The 19892-nt window shown below is 41.2% G+C and overlaps 1 protein-coding gene across 9 annotated transcripts in view; it reads right to left on the bottom strand.

Moving 5' to 3' along the window:
- The window catches only part of TGFBR3 (transforming growth factor beta receptor 3), a 518676-nt gene extending 507296 nt beyond the window's left edge, over positions 1-11380 (bottom strand). For 5 of the 9 annotated variants that reach the window (XM_050962132.1, XM_050962128.1, XM_050962134.1 and 2 more), the window contains exon 1: positions 11164-11378. The gene's annotated coding sequence lies outside the window, so the exon portion shown is untranslated. Of the gene's footprint in view, positions 1-11163 lie in introns of all 9 variants that reach the window. The other 4 variants (XM_050962133.1, XM_050962135.1, XM_050962137.1 and 1 more) reach the window with 2 other exon arrangements.
- Positions 11381-19892: the final 8512 nt, after the last annotated feature.

The raw sequence follows: 19892 nt of genomic DNA, 5'->3' as shown, positions 1-19892 counted from the left end.
GGATCAAAAGGAGTGGGATGGGAAGACTGCAAGAAGTCTATGAGCCTACACAAATTGTATGCAAACCTTATAACCCATGAAGACTGGCTCAGCAGGGGATCTTTGCACCCTAGTGAACTTTTGGCTGGGTGAACCAAGGCCACTGGATCTATAACTATTGGGATATGCTGGGTATAGCTCCCTATTCAAGAAGGTAGTAGAGGAAAAGAACAAGTTATAGCAACTGTGGCTCCACCACTGCTCAGGGCCCTTAAGAGGAACTGATCCCTATTGACCTCTGGAGACTTTCTTAGCACACAGTACTAGCTGCATGTGGGGGAGATGATTTGGCCTTTTCATGTGAACTGTAGCAGTCATACCAAAGAGAAGCCTTCTCAAGAACTCAGAAGAGCAATTTTGTAAATCGTAACAAAATTTGCCTAACCTGTCATAACTAAAATACAAAAAGTATTTTAAGACTATTAATACGATACTACCATGGTTCTCAAGTACATTGGACCAAATGTATCCCTAGTATAACCCCAACGCTTCTGTAAATTTAAGGAAGATTAAAACATTCAGAGCGTGTCTACATTTGAAAGTTGTGGGTTTTGTTGTTCTGAATCACTTAACACAGATAAGCTGTTTTTTGAGCAGTACATCCACAATGCATGTTATTCCCTGTTAAACTATCTTCCTTTGGGATCAGTACACCTACATGACCCTGAATTGTTTCAAAATAAGTGCTCAGCATTCTAGGCAGACAGCCCATAGCGCAATGATCTGCCAACAGGCTCTGTGCATTCTGGGATTTTTCTCAATCCACCATGCAAACCACTGCTAAAGGACTCAGCCAACAAGCATTGACTGGTGGGACAGGATAGTGATACAGCCTGGCATGACCAGTAATGGTTGCTGAACTTCAGGATGTCAAAGGCCACCTTCTTAGAAACCTATGCAGAGCTCACTCTGGAGCTGCAACTGTGGAACAACTACAGGAGAGTTCCCCTCAGTGTAGAGAAGCACACGACCATTGTTATCTGGAAGCTCATCATCTCCTAATTTCTACCTGTAAGTATCTAACCAGTTTGGTGCTGGTAGATCAGCCATTAGGGCAGTTGTAATGTAGCTGTGGCCTGCTACCAAAGAAGTACTGTTCCCCCAGATAACATGGCTAGGCAATGCATACAAAGCTACTGATGGACTTGCACAGCTGGAGTTACCAAATTGTACTAGGACCATTAAAAGGACTCATGCCCATTCTTTACCCCACAGACCCAAGCAGGCCTCAGACTCCATCAACAGAAAGAGCTGTTTCTCCACGGTGCTCCTGGTCTGGTTGATCACTGTGGAAGGTTCACCAATAATATGTGGGCTGGGCTGAAAAGGTTCATGATACCATGATCTTTAGAAATTCTAGTCTGTTGTCTGCAATGAGAAATGGAGCTTCTGCTCCTATTGTCTCTGTGGACACATGATGTTGACATTCCTCCAGTCACACTGGGAGACTGAATTTACCCTCTGCTTCTCTTGCTTATGAAACTGGACACTTGAATAACTGAAAGGACTCATGTAAATATACCCTATGCAGCTGCAGAATGGCAGTGGAGTGTGCATTTGGAAGATGGTAAGGTAGATGAAGGTGCCTGATGTTGAGGCTAGTGGCTGATGAGTGGTACCTGCCTCGTGTGATAGCTGCTGGCTGTGTTTGCAGAACATATGTTCGAGGAATGAGAGTGTCTTTCCAGAAGATGGGAGGACAAGGTGGGAAGACTTGCTGAGCATTTTGAACAACCAGAGAGGCGGCCTCTATGAAATGCCACAATTGATCAGGGACAGTGTCAGGGATGCATTATGTTTTTGAGGCTTAGGCAAACTTGTAAACGTATGCACTTTTGTATGGCTTTTATCGTGATTTTTATCATACCACTCTACAAAGCTTAAAACCTCTGCAAAAGGATTTTAACAAGCTTCATGTGAGGAGGTTATCATCCTTCAGGGGTGTCTATTATAGCACAGGTGGATATTTTACTTATTGGGCAAGGCTCCAGTGAAATTTTCAAAAAATGTCATGCCATTTTCAATAATTAAATAACCACACCAAGTTGAACATTATTTAATAAAAAATGTTATTGGACATACACAAGAGTACAAAGTTAAACCCAGTGCAAAAGATTAAAAAAAAGTTCAGCATGCATTCAAATTAGTGTTTTTGTGGTTACAGATTTGTGTAGGTTTTGGAGTGTGGGTCAGAAATGTTCTATGCATCTTGGGATGTGGAAAGAGGTAGAAGGGCCTGAGTCCTGTGATTGAGAGAGTGAAGGGGGTTCTCCAAGTATGCACTGTTCTCCTTGTTATCTGGTGACATGGAATTTTGAGGAGAGGGCCTTTTCCTTGAAGTTAAAGTGAAGGGTGTATCCTGGCATACAGAGTTCTGAGGGAGAGGGCTGCAAAATACGAGTAGGTTGGGGTGGTGTCCTTCAGTATAATGACACTATGCTCTCCATTAGAGTTGTCTGCCTCTCCATGATCCTCAGCAACTGTGCCTGCGAACTACTAGCCCGTGCCCTGTCCTTTTTCTCCTCTACCGTGCTTAAGGAAACCTTCCCTCCACTCCTCTGTCCACACACTGAGGTTGGTAAACCATGTCAACCCTTGCCCTCTTTCTCTTCATATGTAGATTGGTCAGGTATTCACTCACTGATAGTACCCCTGTCCATGGTCATGCCAATGTATTACGTGCTATGGAGGGAAAGAGGGGGAAAATTAGTTATTGTCCAAACTGTACTCTCTATGCCAACAGTGATAAAATGCTGCTTTTTCCCCAATTTTGGAATCCCTTTCCTAAAGACTCTCCCCAGTCTTCAGTGAGCTTGGAGATGGTAAGATGTTTTCAGACATTCTTCCCTGTTTGTGTAGGACTGCTGGGCCTGTGGTGATGAGAGGTGGTTGGAGGATGGGTTAGGTCACCTGGAGGGAAGTTACTAATTGCATGTGCACCTTTGCAGACTGCCAGTGGCAGGGCAGAGAGGAAGACAGGCCAGCAGGGAGAGGCCATTAATTGCACATGTACCTCTGCAGGATGCTGGCAGGCTGGGGATTGAGTTTGAGGCAGGGGAGAGAGAGTAGCAGATGCAGGCTAGTAACTGCATGCACACCTTGGTAGCCTGTCTTTATTTTGAAGGATGTTACCCTGTGGCATGTTCCCAAACAGCAGAAAATGATTTTGTTAAAAAAAAAAAAAAAAAAAAAAAAAGGCAATGTGCAAACCAGGACAACATGCCATACTATTACTTGCCGGGGTGGTGCTCTGAGAGCTTGTGCAGAAGTGGAAAGGAACCTCAAGGTATACGAGCAATGCTGAGAAAGCTGCACTGCTGTGCAGTCAGCATGCCAAAACAGAGCACTATCGTTCTCTCTCTCAGACACCCGAGGATCAGCATAAAATGAAGCAAAAAATAAAAACAATTCCCTTTCCTTTTTGAAATGTCTGTGTAACATGAGTTGGATGATTTACCTCAAAAGAACTCAAGTTTGCTCAAAGTTGAAGGAAGGCATTAATAAAACAGAGAGTCAGAAAAGTGTTTGTAGTGCTTTTTCTTTCCTGTGTCTGCTGCTACAAGAAGTGTGCCTTCCTTTCACTCTCATTTTTACCCACATGATGGTGCGCTCTTGAACAGAAGGAAGGAGAGGGCTGTTGACAGGAGAGAGATGGAGCAATAAGCACCATGGTAAATGCTGTGGGGGTGGGACCTGGTAAGACTGAGTGGTGGCTATGTTTGCATATTTCAGAGAAATAAACAGTACAGAGTTTTTAAACTCTCTGGCACAGCCCTCATTTTGAACATCAGGGATGTTGGAGATTAAAACCAGAGGAAGTGGAGGGAGGATAGCCCAACATGGTGGCATCCTGACAGTATCTCCCACATATACTCATTTATTAGTCCGTTCATTTATAAGCCGACCCCCCAAAATAGATAGGTAAAAATAGCAAAAACTGTATGACCCTTTCATAAGCTGACCCTATATTTCAGGGGTTGGAAAACTTTGGCTCCGAGCCCATCAGGGTAAAACACTGGCAGGTCGGGACGTTTTGTTTACTTGGAGCATCTGCAGGCAGCCATTCCCAGCAAATGGGAGCTGCAGGAAGTGGCATGCTACTTCCCACAGCCCCCGTTGGCTGGGAATGGTGAACTGTGGCCACAGGGAGCTGAGGAGCTCTATGCCTGCAGATGCTCCAGGTAAACAAAATGACCATGTATTAGATATCCAATTCAATGATTCCATAGAGTTTTAAATCATAAAATTTTGGTGTAGAACTGTTTATAAGCTGACCCCGCTGTTTGACGCATCACTTTTTTACCAAAGATATTCAGCTTATGAATGAGTATATACGGTAAGTTGTTTAAATCAGCCGGTACAGTTGTATTGTAATATAGCACATCACATTCACTGGAAGAGGTTTCCTCCCCAAATTGGGTTTCCACCTAAGATTCAGACTGGTCCTCTGCTTGTGATTTTGAGCGGAGGACTTCTGGATCTCTGGCTCGGGATTCAGTGGGTCGATGAGATCCTGGATTTTAGGAGAAATCCCTCTGGATCTGCATCTGCCAGGATATCCTCAATGGAGTCCATAATATGCTGTGGTTCAGTGGTGGCATCTCTGTCAAAAATATGGTCCAGCTAATCATAGTAGCTGCAGATCACACAAGCTCTTCCAAAAACCTTATTATGTCCCTAATATTCTTACGACAGGACCACGAGAAGCACAGTGCATGGCTGCTGGATAATCAGTGTTTTACTTGATATGTGTGAATCTGCCATAAGCTGTAGTCACAAAGTGCCTCTTCTGGCTGTGGCCAACATTTTAACAGAGAAATAGTATCTGGTCATGATAACCCAGGAGAACAGAGAGCACACAGGTAAAACAGATAGGCCAATCCAGGTAGCCAGCAAAGCAGTGTAGGATACCAGGGAGAGGATTTCCAGATGCAAAACAGTTGTTTCAGGATGGGGATGCAGCCAGACCTCTTTGTTGCTGGTAAACTCATCTCACAGTTTATTAAACCTCAAATAGTAAACCTGCTTCCAAAGTGGGTTTCTTATCATCTGGTGTTTTACCTTGTGATTTGCAACAAGAACTCTGGCAGGTGGATGTAAGGCATTTTATCACAAAGTAACTCAGGTCAATCTGCAACATCTTTCACATGTAAATAAACCCTTAGTCTCCTAATCTACCTACCTGGCTCTTGACAAGAAGAATACAAGCAAATACATAGTATGTGTTAAGAATGTTGGACATTAAAGAAGTTTTTATTGCCCTGATGTACACAAAGACGTCACTGATTTCATTGGGAAATGCATATGTATGCAGAGGAAGATATAGCATAAGCTTTAAATGAATTTCCATCATCTTTTCCTCATCATAAAAATTACTTCACAGTCTGCAGATCCCACTCTCTTTGCCTACAGAAAAACAATGTATGTTAGTCCTAAATTTAACCAGCTTCAGCTCATGACCTTTAGATAAGCCATTCTCCTGGAATCTAAACCAGTCTTTTCAAGGTCACAGAGGCACCCTTTTAAAATGGGAGTTGTCCCCCCGCAGTTGAATTTTCTCTTCATCTTGTGACATACTGTTACAATAACACAAAAACTAACTTGGGTCACCTGTATTACTTAAGTTAGACACTTACTATTAAGAAATACTTTTATTGCAGTGAATGAATTTTGGCAATGGCAAAATAAATAATTAAAAATGATCCATTTATAAGTACCAGTCACACCATGCACATGTGAAACAATACTGATATATCTCAGTTTCCCCACAAAAAACAAACACTTATTTCTTTATAAATGCTGTCCTAAACTAGCATACAACTTATCAATTAAAAAAAAGTTTCTCTCTCAGGACTATAAGAGTCTGCTCTGCTGAACTTTACAAATCGGAGACTTTGCATTCAGCAAAAGCTAAGGACCTTGCTTACAATGACAAATGATGATTTAAGAAATTCTCTCTTTTGTCAAATAAGCAAACAAGAAATTCTGGGACGAAAAGAGACCAAGAAACTACTCCAATGTTCATCCCCCAAGGGACTTCCAGAGTTGTGTTCATTTGTTTCAATTTGGCTATGAACAAAGCTAATTGCTGCTGTCACAATACTGCACTACTGGATGATCGCCAGTTCTGTGTGATGGCTTTCCACAGTTATAGAACAAAAGCAATTTCCACTTTACTACTACTTAGTGGATTAAGTTATGCTTAGCTATAAATATACTACTAAAGAAGTTGTTAAATGCTACTGCACATTTATTAAAGTCCAATACATATTAGAGCTATGGAAGAAATAATCCCATATTTATTGTATACATACATCCTTTAGAATTAAAGGTCAATATCAAAAATGCACTGGAAAGCTATTTCTAATCTGCAGCCCACAAAAAAAAAAATTATACTCTGGATAAAATGTATGCACCTACATAATTCATTTAAGATAAGTATATATTTGGCAACCAAATTATCAAAGAAAACATTATAAAGTACTAGAAAAATATTTTTAAAAGCTCTAGTTAATTTGAGTTTTCTCCAAGTCTTTGCCAGTTGGCTGCACCAAGTTTCACACACCCTACTGAAACAGTAATGGCTGAGTGTAGCATACACATGACCATCAAAAATAATGCTTTTTTTAGTAAGTACCTCATAGCACAGAAGAAACCAGCAAGCAGATCAGTACAGACCAAAATGGAAAATCATTTGTTTGACCTTTGATAAAATAAGCAAACCATGGGTCAAGGACATTAACAATTCCCTTAAATATGAAAGGGTGAACTTCCATATCTAAAAATATTCCCTTCTGTAGCAAAAATCTTATGGCAATTTTAAACAGTAGGAATGGTTTTGAGGGAGCTTAAGTTCCCTGGTGATATACAGTAGAAATCCTGACAACTTTAGCTCCAACATTGTAGAAGTATGTTATACCATTGCCCAGGTTAAATGCATTTAACAATTTATCATAAAATATCCCTCAACTTTAAATGCCTGAATACTAACTTTCAAACATTTTTAAAGAGCAATTTCACTTGTGCATCTTAGGTAAACCCTAAAACGTGGACTAAATTCAACTCTGGCACAATTTATGCAGGCATAACTCTCATTCAAATCAGTGGTCGACATGCCAGCAATGCCAAGGCTGAATTTAAAGCACAGTGATAGAAAAGCACAACAAGTTAAAGTGCCTTAGCATCAAAGCCCTGCAATTTTATCTTGTGGACTACAGTTCACCTTTGAAGAAATACTATTAGACGTACAACCCCCAAATTTAACTAGCTGCAATTAGTTAGAAGAGCCTACATGAATAGTGTTTGGTGTTCCCCCTGCTGGTTTTCCACTTAACTTACAAACACTATTCCTCTGGGTATCACTTGATAATACTGATGTTTAAAGGATGTTTTGGCATGACAAGGAAATGGAAAAGGGAAAAATAAGATGAGGCCTATTTAGTTTAGAAAATAGATGATTAAGGGAGGTCAGGGGTGCAGGGAATACGATATAAGTCTATAAAATGAGTGGTGTGGAAAAAGTGAATAAGGATGTATTATTTACCCTTTCACATTATACCAAAGCTAGGGGTCACCTGATGAAATTAATAAGCAGCAAGTTCAATACAAACACGAGCTAGTGTTGAAAAATTACAATGCAGAACTGCCTTGTAGCAATTATAACCATGGGAATGTTATGATGGCCAAAAGTATAATTGGATTCAAAAAAGAACAGGATAAGTTAATGAAGGATAGGTCCATCAACGGCTACTAGCCAAGATGATCAAGGTCACAACCCCATGCTCAGGATGACCCTCCACTTCTGACTACCAGAAGTGGATTACTCCAAATTTCCCTGTTCTGTACACTCCCCTGGAGCTCTGGTACAGGCCACTGTCAGAGACAGGATACTAGGAAAGATGGACCATGGTCTAACCCACTATGGAAGTCCTTACGTTCTTATTATGCTGAAGTTGTGTTTGTTAAAAGAAAGAGGCATGATCATTTAAAATACATTTTTATTCACATAATCTGACTGACTATCTGAAGTTCTGGATACATGTCCAAAAGCTAAATAATCAAATGTGTATTAGCACAAGTGCCCAACATGAACCCCCTCCCAACTAGAACTCTCCCATCACCCATTAAACCCCACTTTTACAGAAAAAAGCCTGAGATAAAAGAAACTCTAAAGTGCGACCTCAAAGACCTCAAATTTGGGTTTGAGCAAACAACTGAGGGAAGCAAGTTCCAGAACTGAAGTCATGTAAGTGTAGTGCTAGAAGGGACCTCAAGAGGTCATCAAGTCCAGACCTCTGCACTGAGGACCTTCATTGAAACAAACAGTATACCTCCAAACCTCTCCTGATTAAACCAAGGAGTTTATAGTTCATACACCTCAGCTGATTTCAACTGCAGCAGTATCTTCCAGAGAGAGGGTCAATCTCTCCAGTAGCCAGGATACAAACCATCTACCACTTTAGAGGTTAAATGAAAGTTGTTCTAAAGAATCCATTTTTCCATGAAAACTTTCATGAAAGTTCTTGCTGAGAACATCTTTATACAGCTCTAGTTAAAACCAATCAGTACCTGGAATTCAGTAGGTAAGATACTTTTTGCAATAAGGGCTACTAAAGAAATGAGAATATATACTTTGCATTAGTTTTAGTTACTGGGTAGTTCAACTTTTAAGATGTGTGTGTTTCATAAAAGCAATCCTGGGCATTGCTGCTATCCGAGCCTTCCAACTCATCTTTAGACTAATCAGACCCTGAGGCTTTGGACATTAGTAACAAAAAGTGGGCACACTTCCTCCATGAAGGGAGCCAATTGTCATCTCCAGCCTTTCTTCTGCTATTTACACAGTCAATTAGCATTTTCAAGATCTTATCTAGTTTGAGTTTCAGCCAGCTTGCCCTGACATCCAAGCCTCAGCCCCAGCCACAAAGGTAAATAATATATGTTCAAACAGAGGTGGACAGGACTATTTATTTCTAAGTAGAAGGGGGGGGGGAAAATCAGACTATTTTCATTTTATCAAACAGATTACAATGACTATCTGCATGCAAGAAACAGGAGTCATATAAAAATATTTCCTAGTAAAACTAAATTATATTGATTGACACCTATTGGAGAATAAAATTATGCATAGAAAAGTTAAAATGAATTAATAATAATGATTTATAGAATTAATGTCACTCAGAATTATGTCATTTTGATCAATATCCTGGAGTTTACCATGGAAAGTAAACGCAAGGATAGAAAGAGGGAAAAAGGCAATGCACACACATATGTGCCTTAAATAGGGGTGTTTCAAGCATAAGTTAACAACTTAGTCAGGATTTTTGCTATTTTGAGAACAATCACAACCTCCCTCAATGCCGCTCAATTTCGAGTGACATAACTTTGCAACTATACATGAAGCTGAGGTTGTGAAAGGTCCGATGTTTTTTTTACTTACATTTAACTCTCCTTTAATTGCACACATTGCAGTACTTCGATTATTGTTATTCACAGAAGTAGTAAATACTTACAAATCTGGAGTTACTGAATTGCAGTACTTTCACTGCAAAATATGCAGCAGTAAATCCCATGTGTCAACAACCAAAAAGCTATCTTTTTCTATACTGTATCAATGAAATTCTACTAAAATGACATACCACTGGTATTTGTTCTATCTTCCAATACACTAAACATTGTAAAATCACACACTGCAATACTACACTAGAAAGTTCATAAGCCAAATTCACTGCTGGCATGATGAAGTTCCAGTTTATATCAATAGTGAATTTGACTTGATGTCTTTATATACAGTCACTAATGGACTACAAACTTCTGTAGCTTTCTTTAACATATGGGCCTGAAAAACAAAAGAATTTGCATTAAAACACCTGTAGCATTTAATAGGAAAACTGCCTGCCTCATACTTCCAGTATTTTTTCAAATACAGTGCTTTACACTACCAACATTCCTCCATCTACAGGGGATTCTTTACAAACATTAATGAACTGAAATATTTATCACACCAGTGGACATGATTATCCTCTTTTTATATATGGGAAAAGAAATACACAAACAAGTTAAATACATTCCCAAAGTCACTAAGTTACGCACAGAACTGTAAACAAATCCCAGAAAATATTAAAAATAATAAAAAAAATCTTTGCTACCAAACTATAAGACCCAAGTTTGTGCTAAATATAAGGCCCCTAATTTGCTCTGTTATAGTGGCGCCACCCAATTAAAAACCAATAGGATGCACCAGTGTAAGTGATAAGCAGTCCCTACTGTTTAAAATAATGTTTTTGTTTATTAAAATCTAAACCTACCAAGATTCTAACAGTCATGGCCAACAAATCACGCCAATAACAATAGCAATGTTTGCACAACAGCAAAGAATGTGACAGAAGACAATATGCTCCAACTACAGTCAGGCTTTTCCTGAGTCCACAGCCTACACAGAAAATGTCAGAGGGCCAACTTAAATGTCAGAGCAGAAAATTCTGCCGTTAATTACTCCCAGACACTCCAACGAAGTCAAGTTCTTCTTCGGGAACAGCGAGCGTGACAGGGGTGTAACGGGGGAGACTGTGGCCCCTGTGACTCAGCTCCCACCAATGTTCCGCCACACCGCAGCTGAAGTGCAGAGACACCCAAACCCAGCGGAGACGGGCCCACGGGAGAGAGGGTGAACGCACTTGCGGTGAGCCTCCCCGGGACTACACGCGCGCTACTTCCTCTTCCCTTAGGATGATGCCGAGCGGGGCACCCCGAGGGCGCGCAGCTCCAAGCGCAGGGCGTGCGCCGGGCTCACCGCGGACAAGCCCCCAGCAGGGACCCCGCTCAGCCACCCCGCAGGGCTGCGGCCAGCAAACACCCCGCTCGAGGCGGGGGCGCCCCCGAAGCCCTGCTCGGGGGCGTGAGGTCAGCTGCTCACGGGCAGCTGCAGAGCCAGGAAAAGCGCCGAGCAGCCCAACGCCGCGAACCCAGGCAGCAGGGAGGCTGCCAAACACGCATCCCCAACAGCCCGCAAGCTCCTCACACACCCACACCCCCGCGCGAAGGGACCCCCTGCGCTGCCCCCGGGCTGCGGCTGAGGCAGCCCGGCCCCCCGCCCGGCCGGGGCAGCGGCTTTCCCAGACCTACCTCTCAGCGGGTCTGTCAACCCGGGACACCCCCCGGAGCAACTGCAGAGGAAACGGGCAACAACCTTCCCTGCGCTCCAGGGCTGCAGCCCGGCTACGCCATCCGGAGCCAGCTACCCCCGGCGGAACGGGCCGCGGCAGGGGCCGCGCCGAGGTGCCTGCGAGCGGGAGGAGGAGAAAAGCGCCCACCCGCTCCGCCAGAAACCTGCGATTCACCCCATCGGGCTGCGACTCTGAGCAAGTCGGAGCAACACGCACGGGGGCGGGGCCTGCCTCCCGGCCGCGTCAATCAGCGCCCAGCGACCCTGCTATTGGGCGGGGGCGGGGACTGCGCTGTGATGGGCCCACGGAGACTCCTCCTCCCTCCGGCCCTCTCGCTCTGCGCTCCTCCCCCCTCCTAGCGGATAGATGAGCCCCGAGCGCTTCTTCGCCCGTTTTCCCTGCCCCGGGGCGGGTCGTTTCCTCGTTGCAGCGGAGTGCGGGGCTGCGAGGACATGCACAGCGTGCTGCTTGGAGGACCAGTCCCTCCTTCCAGCGGGACACACTGGCCGCAGTTCGATTTGTACGTTTTACTTCGGTTTAAACCCCAGACACGTTATGCAACATTCCAGCTCAGTTTTTCCAGGACAAGTTTTGGATATTTTAACTTTGTCTTTTCAAGATCTGGGTAAAAGATTGCCAGATCTAGCTAATGGGGCCCAACCTTGCTAATTCTTCCTGTTAATAATGGACAAGTGTAGATGTAGGCACTCCTTTGAAATTAAAAAAAGAAAATCTAGTCATATTGCTGCAGCTGGATCCAGATTCTGTTGGTGGATCTTCCTGGATTTAGACAGTTCTTGGTTGCAGTCTCTCAAATTCTACTGCCTAGATAGAGACTATTGCCACAGTTGCTGCATTTTATAAATCTGGACCCTACTGCACCCCAGTGCAATAGCGTTACCAAAAAAAAATTCAGATTCAGCATCTGTATCCTGATGGATTCTGCCAAATAGTACCATCATAAGACAGAGCAAGTGTTGCTTCTACTATTACACACACACGCAAGTGTTGTTTCTGCTATTACACGCACACACAAATTGGCTCCAACACATCCTAATACTGCAAAAACTCAGTTTTGCTGTTGTATCTTGATGCAGCTGGCTAATTTTGGGCAGCATAACCCTGAATTTTACTGACAAAACCTTTTCTGACATATGCATCTTGTCCTAATCCACTGTAATAACTCAGATCCCAAAGTATCATGGTGCAATTTAGGATGATATAGGAATTATAAAGTCACAAAGTGATTGGCTAGGATGTCCTAAGGGCACTTTTAGATCCATGTTAGGTCACTAAATTCTCTATGAAGTGTATTGACTGATCCGCTAGAAGATCAATTGTTGTAGTAAACGGGCTGAATATTTGTTTTCTATGCTAATACTGTAGGCAAACATTTAACAGGACATTTAAATTTCATGTACATTATAACTCTGTAGGGAAAACGTAACAGTGGTAATAGCTAGAAGAAGGAAAATAATTTGAAAAGGAGAAGATGGTTGGTTGCTATTGTGCTCTGTAAGTTAGATGTGCGAATCTGTGCCAAGTTCTTTGTTTTATAGGTGGAAGTCTCCCTTCTGCTTACAACAACCTTCAAACGGACTCTTATTAATAAAATGAATTGGGTATTTTCATTATGCAGAACAGTGGAAGAGAATGATAGTCAGAAGTGGAGTGGGCTAACTGTAATTGTATTGGACTGGAAGGCACGACACTTGGCTCTGCCAAGAACTCACTGCATGACCTTCAGTAAGTGACATAACCTGTCTGGGCCTAATTCATCCTTGTTGTAACTCAGCAGAAGTTAAGGGCAGAGTTGTTTGGGAACAAGTATTTCCGTTCTGTGGAGAATTCTGACACTTTGGTGAAGAATTGTTCCCAACTGTAATGAAAAGCCAAAATTTTGAAACTTCCTGCAAAACAAAACAAAAAAGAAATTTGATTTGCAACCATCTAAATGTTTTGTTTAGATAATATCAAATAGTTTTATTTTTAAAAAGTCAGAATGTTTCATTTTGTTAAGGTAAAAACATATTTCAATATAATTAAAATGTTTTGTCTTGACTATGGTTTCAATTAATTTCACTTGGACTTTCACTACATTAAAATATGATTATACATATTAACAGTGTGTACATATATTATAATTAATATTTTAATATATAAAAATCTAAACTATGAAAACAGTAGTTGAAACAAACCATTATTGAAAACCTTATTGAAACTAAATATTTTGATGTTATCAAAACAAAGACATTTAAATAATTTGTTTTGACATTTTCCTGTCATTTTTTAAAATTAATATTGTTCCTGCAAAACATTTTGATTGTCGACAGCTGCATTTCTTTTATGAAAAACTGTTCTGTAAAAAAAAAATTCAGCCACCTCTAGGTAAGGGTTCATAATAGATGAATCCTTTAAGCCTCATTTTACCAATCTGTAAACTGGGTTTGATAATACTAACCTCTCTGACAATTAATTATTATGAGAATTAATTATTAAGGCATTTTTTTGGTCTGTAAAGGCTGCTTTATGGTGCTCAAGTGTCCATTCCCCAATTTCCCCTTTAAAAATAATCACCATACTTAGCACATATAGCGCCCTCAAATTTTAACAAATTAAGGGCCTGCTCCTCCTCCCCCTGAAGTAGTTGACAAAACTCCCATTAACTTTAGAGAGCACAAAACTGAGCTGGATTCTTGACAACACCCAAGTAAGTAAATATCATCATTTTCAATGTACCTCTGGCGAAACTAAGCTACAGAGAGGTGAGTGGCATTTTAGGATGCTTTTAGATAGGTTTATCTATTTAATCTATTTTACTATTGTAATTGTTTTAACTGTTTGTGCAGCACGCTAAGCACCTTGACTTCAGTAGAGATCAGTAGTCTGATCCTGTATTGCAAATCCTATGTTCCTATAAAAAGCGACAAAGAGTCCTGTGGCGCCTTATAGACTATCAGACGTATTGGAGCATAAGCTTTTGTGAGTGAATGCCCACTTCATCAGATGCATGTTCCTATGACTCCTTCAGGGAATTGTAATGATTGGTTGAATAAAATGTATCAGCCTACACATTTCAATTTGCAATTAAAATACTTTGCTACTACCACTAGCTCTACTGTTTTCTCTTTTATCCCTTCCTTCCCCCTCTCCCCTTAACAGGGCCAGCTCCAGCTTTTCTGCCACCCCAAGGAGGGCGGGGAGGCTGATTGGCAGCACTTCGGTGGCAGCTCAATCGGTGGCGGGTCCTTCACTCCTTCTCTTCCTCTTCGGCAGCGCGATTGAGCTGCCGCCGAAGTGCCGCTGATCAGCTTTCTTTTTTATCAGAGGTGCTGCCCCGATATCAGATGGAGTGCTGCCCCTTTGTATTGGCCACCCCAAGCACCTGCTTCCTTCGCTGGTGCCTGGAGCTGGCTCTGTCTCTTAAAAATACTAATTCACTGCTTCCTGCAGCATAAACCATACATCACACCTGCCTGCAAGGTGCCAATCACTCATTTTCAGTGGCACTGTTGAGCACCTCCTGGAATTAGGCCCAAAATCTTTATTCTCTGAAATTACTCTGTATTTCAGTGGTACTTTATCAAGTGAATCTACAGCTGCAGTCATGACTACTCACTTTAGATTAAACAATTTAGTAAGTAATCTTATAAAACCTGCAGAAACAGGCAAAGCAGAAGTTGGGGCTGTTTCCTGTCAGCCTCAACCCACCTAGACTCTTTTTGTAATTAATTTTGTAAGTGTTTGGAAAGTTTTGCATGTTAGAACATGACATGCCCCCCCTATCTTATCAGTTTCAGGCTACATCCAGGTTGCCGACTGTTTGTGTGTAACAGAGAGGTATGGGTGGGGAAAGTCCCTGAACAAAGAGGAAAAGTAATATACTGCAACTCTGAAATGCAAACTTTGCTATTTTAGAATCTTATTCTGTGTCTACTTATAGCCACATATTCAAATTGAATAATATTGGTTAGATATGAAATCAAGCTAAAGAAAAAGGAATGTGTTTTGTTTTATTTTAAATCTTAATGTAGGCCCCAATTCTGCAAAGATTTGTACGTGTTTAAAACTACCAATGTGAGGGTTCCATTGAAATCAATGGACTAGTGAGGTATGTGAAACGTGTATAAGTCATTGCAGGATCAGGGCAGAACATGCCTTTGTTCCCTTTGAAGTTAATAGTAATATTCCCATTGTTTTCAATTGAGACAGAATTAGACCCTTTGGGCCCAATTCTATAAGATATAGAGCAGCTCTTAAAAGGTGCTTGTCACTGGGCCTGGCCAAATGGCACTTCAGGCAAAGAGCATCTTCTGCACCCCCCCTCCATTGGTTAAATTTTTGAATACCTTATTTTTATTGCATTTATAGCCCATTTCATGACTTGGATGCACAATTTAACCCTGTCATATAAAGCAATAAATCTGCATGCAAGATCTGTAAATCTGTATTTATTCATGCCATATATAAGCAAATAAAAAATTATTTCCTCTAAGCTTATAAAAACTTTTTAATTTAAAAAATAAACTGAAATATAGTAGCATCAAGACATTGGACCAGTATTAAAGAGTGTTACAGTAGGTGACAGTCTTAGAACGTTAACCCTAATCCTTTAGTTCAAAAGGTTGCTTTTCTCACCTTTGCCCTCATGAAACAGAGCAACAGCAGAGAGATCCAAAGACTGGCCAACGTATTTTCAAGCGATAAAACAGCAAAAGTCTATGTTCCGCAGTCTTAGAAAGTCATCAAACGTTACTTGTTAAACATGGCAAAAGAAGTAAGAGTATTTAATGTATATTGTTGCATAGATAGGGATAGATAGATATCTCTGGTTTCTCATTAGATAGGTCCTTTATTAGTCGCTACTTATACTCTTCAAGTCTTAAAACACAAGTACACTTTCACAATTACACAATAAAACGAAGTTCACAATATCACAGCTGGGCTCTCACTTCACTTCTTTTTTTTATATCTCACTGACTGACTAGCAATGCCCCTCCCCTCATATACCCGGTGAGGGCATAGCTGACAACATTCTAAGAGGTTCAAGGAAAATGTAGTTCTCAGAAAGTCTGAAAGGTTCCATGAGATTTTACAAAGGTCCAGAACATTCTAGGAAGTTAGTAAAAAATGAATCCACATATGGAATACCTGAAACATTTTACTTCAAACATTCTATTTTCCCTTTTGTCATTAGCAACAAAAAGAGCACCCTGAGCCCAGTGCCCCCACAAGTCTGACACCCCAGGGTACCTGGGTCACCTGCCCCTAAATCCAGCCCTGGCAGGCTGGCCCTGTAAGGGGAGTCACAGACCAGCTTACTTGTGACAGGCCCCTATAAAGGGAGAACTAGCCAACTCAGACCCACTTGGAAATAGTCAAATACTGAGGTGGCTGGTTAGTAGCTAATTAGCTAAGGACTTAGAGCCTACTAAAGGGTTACCAGGGTTCTGATGAGGTGATTTCTAGAGCTTCCAGGAGACCTGAGCAGGAGAGCTCACCAGAGCAAGGGACCTGGAAGGTGTGCTGAGGAACAAGAAATTCCCAAACTGTGGCAGGAAGTCCAGCCTGTCAGGAACTACTTGCTGCCCCAGAGTCCAATGAATGAAGATTCTGAAAAATGTTATAGCAGGGGTCGGCAGCCTTTCAGAAGTGGTGTGCCAAGTCTTCATTTATTCACTCTAATTTAAGGTTTCACGTGCCAGTAATACATTTTAACGTTTTCAGAAGGTCTCTTTCTATAAGTCTATAATATAGAACTAAACTATTGTTGGATGTAAAATAAATAAGGTTTTTAAAATGTTTGAGAAGCTTCATTTCAAATTAAATTAAAATGCAGAGCCCCCCGGACTGGTGGCCACGACCCAGGCAGTGTGAGTGCCACAGAAAATCAGCTCGCGTGCCGCCTTTGGCACATGTGCCATAAGTTGCCTACCCCTGTGTTATAGTGAAATGCAGCTAGAGTGAACAGCTTGTCTGATGGCTAATTTTATTGTTTTAGTTTCATGGCAGAGTAAATAGGAAATACCTAATTTCCTACTAAAACCAAAGAAAATTCCTGTAATCTTAGATTTTGTGTTAAATCTTGGCAGATGTTGAGCACATATAAACATATGTAATTTACATTTTGTTTATTTTTAAACTTAGCTACTCCAGTGGTTATGCACTTTTTGTCCAGGACATGACTGAGTTATTTCACTTTATAGCCACTGGGCCCTATCCTACAAGATGCTGCATGCCCTCAACTTTCATTGAAGTCTATGAAAGTTGTGGCAGTTCACCTTTGCAAGCACCACTCAGCACATTGCAGAATTAGGTCCTAAATAAATGTCAGTCCTTTTCTTAAATTACTAGTTTCAATTCCATGTTCTTTTTCTGGGAGAAGAAACTAGCCCTGATATAAATTTCTAAATTTTTCAGGCCCAATCCTGTAACTTGCACAAATAGTCCCATTAAAATCAGTGGGAGTAACTCACAGAAATAAGGACCACTCATGGAAGTAAGAGTTTGTAGGACTGGGCCCTTATCATTTACCAGCTTCAGATCATGGCCACAGTCCTCTAATCAGAATTGGCTTTTTCAAGGCCCACCTATCACTGTTCTATTTTCAGTGCTGAACATATTCAGATCTTGAAGTCTCCTTGTGTTATGGATCTTCCAATCTCCAGAGAAACCTTCTAGCCTTTCTCTTCACTCTTTTATGAATGTGAAATTTGTTTTTAAATTTGATACATAGTACTATGGGCACAATACTCCAAGTGCGATCTTCCATAGGTTTTGTATAGTAGAACCATTTGACATTTTAAAAGGGTTTAGGATGTGAATGGTTTGGGGCAACAAACTTTCACCTGATTCTGATTTCACAGTGGTTTTGCACCAGTTTAATACTATCAATTTAAGCGGAATTACTCCAGATTTACACCATTGTGGAAGCAGATATCAAGTGCTTTGACTTGTTGGTAAAATGCTCTGCATGCTGTTGGCCCTGTATAAGATCTCTGCCCCACAAGGTGCTGAGTGTGCTAGCACCAGTCCAGCAAAGCACTTAAGTACATAAGCAATGCCTCCAACGTCAATGGGAAGTCAGTAAAGTCACATTTAAAACTGAGTATATGCTTCAGTGATTTACTAGATCAGGGCCAGAGTGCTCATCTACTTGAAGGATCAAGCCCTATATAACCCAGATGAGGTGGATGAAAATTGATGTTTTTGGGGTTTTAAAATAAAAAATATCTGATTTTTTAATTTAAATTAAATACAGGAATTTTTTAAATAAAACCTATCCAAATTAAATTGGAATTGACAAGCTATGTTAAGGTCTAACCTTATTATAATATGCAAAAATAATTTAAATTAAATACAAAAATAGTATTAAGCAGTACATATTAAGCAAGTTTGCAGATGACACTAAACTGGGAGGAGTGGTAGATACGCTGGAGTGTAGGGATAGGATACAGAGGGACCTAGACAAATTAGAGGATTGGGACAAAAGAAACCTGATGAGGTTCAACAAGGACAAGTGCAGAGTCCTGCACATAGGAAGGAAGAATCCTATGCACTGCTACAGACTAGGGACCGAATGGCTAGGCAGCAGTTCTGCAGAAAAGGACCTACGAGTTATAGTGGACGAGAAGCTGGATATGAGTTGACAGTGTGCCTTTATTGCCAAGAAGGCCAATGGTGTTTTGGGCTGTATAAGTAGGGGTATTGCCAGCAGAGCAAGGGACGTGATCATTCCCCTCTATTCAACATTGGTAAGGCCTCATCTGGAGTACTGTGTCCAGTTTTGGGCCCCACACTACAAGAAGGATGTGAAAAAATTGGAAAGAGTCCAGCAGAGGGCAACAAAAATGATTAGGAGGCTGGAGCACATGACTTATGAGGAGAGGCTGAGGGAACTTGGATTGTTTAGTCTGGAGAAGAGAAGAGTGAGGGGGGATTTGATAGCTGCTTTCAACTACCTGAAAGGGGGTTCCAAAGAGGATAGATCTAGACTGTTCTCAGTGGTACCAGATGACAGAACAAGGAGTAATGGTCTCAAGTTGCAGTGAGGGAGGTTTAGGTTGGATATTAGGAAAAAACTTTTTCACTAGGAGGGTGGCGAAGCACTGGAATGGGTTACCTAGGGAGGTGGTGGAATCTCCTTTCTTAGACGTTTTTAAGGTCAGGCTTGAGAAAGCCATGGCTGGGATGATTTAGTTGGGTATTGGTCCTGCTTTGAGCAGGGGGTTGGACTAGATGACCTCCTGAGGTCCCTTCCAACCCTGATATTCTATGATAGTCTATGATATTTTCTGCCAAATTTTAAAGAAAGTCAGAATACTGAATTGGTAGAGTCATTGGCTAAGCACGTGTAACCAGAATTTACTTGAAGCGCTAAGCCAGCTTTTGACAGTAGTAGCCTCTTCTGCAGGTGCACAGAAAATATTTTCTTTGTTTCAGTTTATTCAACTAGTTCACTTTAATGACAAGTTCATTCAAAGTAAAGAAACCAATTGGGAGTTGGAAAAACAGGAAAGCTCGTTTTCCTCATCCATTCTATAAATACTAAGTGTGAGAGAATGAGATCGACTAGTTCTAAAATCTTGAAGGAGGTAGTAACCAGAAATCAGTTAAATTCAGTAACTGTAGACAACACTTCCTTTATTTAATAAGTGCTAATTTTAATTGCAATACATGTTTGGATAT

Source organism: Gopherus flavomarginatus, chromosome 7 (assembly GCF_025201925.1).
Source record: "Gopherus flavomarginatus isolate rGopFla2 chromosome 7, rGopFla2.mat.asm, whole genome shotgun sequence".
Lineage (NCBI taxonomy): Eukaryota > Metazoa > Chordata > Testudines > Testudinidae > Gopherus > Gopherus flavomarginatus.
Note: the sequence above shows the minus strand (reverse complement) of the source record. Positions and strands in the feature narration are given on the sequence as shown.